This window comes from Lygodium microphyllum, chromosome 6 (genome assembly GCF_053477565.2).
Source record: "Lygodium microphyllum isolate KBCC chromosome 6, Lygodium_microphyllum_v1.1.10, whole genome shotgun sequence".
NCBI classification, from domain to species: Eukaryota; Viridiplantae; Streptophyta; class Polypodiopsida; order Schizaeales; family Lygodiaceae; genus Lygodium; species Lygodium microphyllum.
The window spans coordinates 142,335,355-142,340,889 of NC_141140.1; positions in this window are offsets into that span (position 1 = coordinate 142,335,355).

The following is a 5,535-nucleotide window of genomic DNA, read 5'->3' on the forward strand; positions in this document are numbered from 1 at the left end:
GAATCCTAAGCTTTGATTTGAATAATTTTTTTTTTTGATCCGATATCGGAAGCTCAAGTTATTGTTGTTGATTTATTGTTAGTAGGTACACTGAGACAACACCCATACAACATACTGAGGTACACTGTTGATCATTGTTTCACCTAAAGTCCCCAACCCAAGTTGATATCTTTTGAAATATGTATATCTCCATATAAAAATCTTCCTATAGAGTTATTAAGGATTGGTATTGGTGCTATATTATGAGAGAAACATGGGATTTATTGATTGTAAAGAAGGTTGCCACTTTAATGGAAATTAACGTAGGACTAACAGGAAATGCTGAATTAACAAGAAATGTTGGAAACCATAGCTTGCCATTTCTTAATTCAAGATGTCTTACAACCAAGAATTACAAGAAATGTTGAAGCCATGGAAGCTTGATAATCAATTGATGATTGGCTGTTGCAAGGAACTCACCCCTTACAATGGTGGGGAAGGAAATACCTTCAAGCTCCAAGAAGTGGAGATGTGTAAAATGATTAAAAGATGATTTACATTGGCATCCTCTTGCCTTTTATACTCCAATCCAAAATAGGCTAATTTCCTGATTAAAGCAACATGAAAATTGCTTTATTACAATCCATCCCTGCCCAAAAAGTTATGTCCCCAAAACTTTGGAAGGGTGAAAGGACAAATGAATGGTAAGTGGTAAGAAGTGAGAAGCCAATGCTGAATATCTTTGTTGAAGTTTTCCATTGAAGAATATAATCTTCCATTGAAAATAATCTCTATCCTGAACAGGGTAGTAATAATAAATGACCCATAACTTTTGACTGAAATGGCAGAATGTCACATTTGAGATATAGAAATGAAGTATGCTTCATAAGGTATCCATCTGTATAATCAAAATCCAAGTTTGATGTTGGCAGGTCAATTATTTTCATGACAGAAAATTAATACAACAAGTTGTCCACTGTGCAATGAACTAACTATCTTCTTGAAGAAGCCGTGGAAACTGATCCAAATAAGTAGCATGTTGCCAAGATGATTCTTCCATAGGAAATTCCTTCCACTTGACAAGATATTCCATAACAATACGGTTCCTTAGAACCTTCTCTCTCTTGCCAACAATTCTTTCAGGCTCATAGATGATTAGCCCATCTTCATCAACAGGAGATAGTTCTTCAAGAACTTGTATGCTAGGTCCAATGTACTTTTTGAGTTGAGACACATGAAAAACATTATGAATGCATGTGGTAGAAGTTAAATCAAGTTGGTAAGCAAGATCCCAAACTTTCTTAATGATTTGATATGGACCATAATAGCGATGAGCAAGCTTATTATGTCCACCCTTGAGAGAAGCATAATGAGATTTAGGTACTTTCAAAAATACCCATTCTCCTTCTTCAAAAGCCACATGCCTTCTTTTATCATCCGCATATGATTTCATTGTCTCTTGTGCCTTCCTGATATTTTCTTTGCAGTGCTTCATTAAGGCTTCCATCTTTTCCAACTCTTCTCTAGCAAGAGGATTCACTTCCTCATGAAACAATGCTGAAGGTACTTGGACTTTATATCCATATAATGCCTCAAATGGTGACATACCAATACTCATGTGATGAGTATTATTGTAACGGAACTCCGCAAGATGAATCCAATGATCCCATGCATTTTGTGTATCACGGCTCTGAGGTAGATTTCTAACCATTTATTGACCCTTTCAGTTTGGCCATCTGTTTGTGGATAATAGGCAGTACTTGGATTTAGTCTTGTACCCATGGAAGTAAATAGACTTTTCCAAAAATTCCCCATGAACTTGGAATCCCTATCAGAAACAATCTTCATAGGTGATCCATGAAGTCTGAAAATCTCTTCCATGAATTGATCCGCCACATGTTTGGCTAAATATTGGACTTTGGTAGGTATGAAGTGAGTTGATTTCGTAAGAAGATCAACCATAACAAAAATACTATTCCAGCCTTGCTTAGTGGTAGGAAGTCATGTAATAAAATCCATGCTGATATCAATCCATTTACCATGTGGAATAGGCAAAGGCTGAAGTAGTCCACTAGGCAATAGATTTAAGTCTTTATTATGTTGGCATGGTAAGCATTGCATTACATATTCCTTGACATCTTTCCAAAGTCCTTTCCAATAGAAGCATTTATGGACCTTATTAAATGTTTTAAACAATCCAATATGTCCTGCCAAAAGAGAAGAATGCATCTCCTGTAAGATTCGAGATCTAAATGATGACTGAGGGGTCAAATATACTCTCTCTTTAAACCAAAGAAGTCCATTTTTCCATTTGAAATCGGGAAATTCAGATCCATTATCTTGTTGTAATTTCTTCATAGTATTGGCAGTGTGCTCATCTAAAAGATATTCTTCTTGAATGTCCTGGATCCAATGCTTACGTATGGTAGAAATGCTAGAAACAGAATATACTCACATCTTGGATAAAGCATCAGCCACTACATTATCCTTGCTTGCCATATAAGAAAGCTCAAAATCATATCCCTAAAGTGTAGCTAACCATTGTCTTTGTTTGGGAGAAAGATTTGTCTGAGAGAGGAAATATTTCAGCACACAATTGTCACTCTTCACCTTAAAATGGCTACCATAAATGTAGTGATGCCACTTCTTGATCGCATGAAGAATGGCTAACATTTTTTGCTCATAGACATGGAGCTCTTTTTCTTTATCATCCAACTTCCTGCTTTCATAAGAAATAACACCATGGTCTTGGCATAAAACAACCCCAATACCTCTGCCACTAGCATAAGAAAATATAGTGAACTCCTTGGAAAAATCTAGACACACTAAAATAGGTGCTAAAATGAGTAGACTTTTCAGCTCATTGAAACTCTTAGTGGCTGTAGCATCCCAAAAGAAAGCTTCATTTTTCAATCTATCAGTAAGAGGAGCTGCTACATGGGCATAATTCTTGATGAAACTTCTATAGAAAGAAGATAGTCCAAGAAATCCTCGTAGTGAAGTAGAATTCTGTGATATAGGCCAATCCTTGATGCACTGAACCTTCTTTGGGTCAACCATAATCCCTTTCTCACCAACTATATGACCGAAGTATTCTACTTCATTAGCCATAAAAGTACACTTGCTTTCCTTTGCAAAGAGCTTGTGTCTTCTCAGAGTAATAAGGACTTCTCTAACATGCTTCAGATGTTCATCTCTATTCTTGCTATAGATGAGAATGTCATCAAAGAATACCAAGACTGATTGATACAAGAATGGCTGATAAATCTTATTCATAAGAGCCTGGAAAGTTGCAGGTGAATTTGAAAGTTTCCAAATGGCATAACTAAGAAGTGATAGATACATCTTTCTATTCTAAAAGTTGTCTTGTACTCGTCCCCTACTTTCATCCTGATTTGGTGATATCCTGACCTTAAGTCAATCTTTGTGAAAACTCTTGCATCTTTGAGTTCATCCAACAAATTATCAATGCGGGGAATTGGGTACTTGTTCTTTATGGTGCTTTTGTTTAAGTCTCTATAATCAATACACATCCTAAATGACCCATCTTTCTTTTTGGCAAATAGTATGGGAGAAGCAAAAGGTGATTGACTAGGCTGAATAAACCCAATTTCTAGCAAGTCTTTAACATGTTTCTCTACTTCTTCTCTCTCATACTTGGATAACTTGTAAGGATGTTTGTTGATGGGTTTAGTGTCAGGCATTAGATCAACAGGATGATCTACTTCTCGCTGAGGAGGCAATGATGTGGGTGGCTAAAATATATCCTTAAACTCTTCCAAGTGTTTACATAGACATGGATCTTGCTCCTTTGGTGAAGTAGATTGCTGATTTTCATCAGCCTTTGATAGAAGAAGTGTGAAAATGCAAGACATAGCATTAATTTCTTTCTTCATCTTCTTCTTGCTAATTATTTCCACTTGCTTTCTCTCCATGCTATTTGGTTTTGCTTGCTGCCCATTCCAAGTAAACTCTATGAACATCTGATTTAGATCCAAAGAAAATTTTCCAAGTTGTTTAAGCCAATCACAACCAATGATGACGTCAATAGGACCCATATCTAGGACAATCAAGTCCATCATAATAGTGCAAGTCTGTGATACTTCAATAGGAGTCTGCCAGCATATCTCTTTACTCAACTCTTGGGCTCCATTAGCTACTTGTACCTTTAGTGGAGCTTCTATCTCTTGAGGTAATAACTTCAACTCATATAATGATTTGGCATTGATTAAACTATATGTGCTGCCCATATCAATGAGAATATGGGCAACCTTTGAATTTATAGTGCCCTTAAGCCAAAGTGTAAGGGTAAAATGGCTTCAGTTCCGTACGTCAGCCTAAAGTGCGTCTGTCCTATAGCCGTTTTATAAGCTGTGCGATATGGACCACCTAGATCATAAGGAAAATTACTAACCGGCTCTAATTCCTCCTATGTGTCCCGATCATCATGCTCATGCATCTCATCACAAGTAGGAATTGCCTCTACTTGCAAAAGATGTCCTTCTTATGTCTCGTCTTCATCAGAGTCTTCAATATTCAGCATATTAGACTTTGCTATATATCCCTTGCACCTGCTTGTGCTCACGATGCCATTTCTCCCCACATTTGTAACATATACCCTTGGATTTATCATTAGAAAGTGCCTTGTTACTGTTATTATTGGGATATTGCCTATTTGTACCTTCAACCCTTTTGAAATCTCCTTTTGGATCAGCATTATATCTGAAATTATTGCCCTGTTTTGAAGCATATGCTATAGGATAGGTTGGCACCTTGTTGAAATTATTTTGAAACCTGTTTTTAGCTCTAAATCTTTCTCTTTATTGGCTGAACTGATGTCCAAATCTCATAGGCTGATTGGATTGATAATTCATTCCTGTTTTAGGCTGAAATGAAGTCAAATATCTTCTATACTTTTGGTTGTACCTCTCAACATATTGAATGGATGCATGAACATTTGTAGGCTTGGCTGCCCCTACTTCAGCTGAAAGGTTTGGATCAAGACAAAAAATGTATTTGTTCAATTTGGCTGAATCGGAAATGCCTTCCACATATATGGAGAGGTTTAAAAATTGACTAGAATACACCCTCCTAGTAGAATCCCTTTGCCTAGGATCATACCATTTCCTTTCAAGCCTTTCCTTCTCCATTGGTGACACAAAAACTTGAGTCATGGCTGATTTGAAGTCCTCCCAAGATTGAAAATTCTCTCCAATCTTGCTCATGTATCTCCACCACGTATGCGCATAACCCTCTAAGTTTAGGGCTGCATAACAAATCTTTGCTTGACCATTGCGTGGGTAGAGAGTGAAATATATTTCCAATTTGTTGAGCCATTCTTCAAGTTCAGTCCGGTGAAGGGTTATCTCCTTTGAAATTGGATATATTGATCTTGTCCTTGTATTCCTTATCATAATGATAGTGTTGCTCATTATGGTTGGTATATCCAAAAGTTTATTGTCTATTAAAGTGATCACTTATTTCTTGATGTCCATGATTAGGGGTAGATGAATGCTGACCATTTCCATTTTTCCCAAAAGATTGATGACCTAGCAA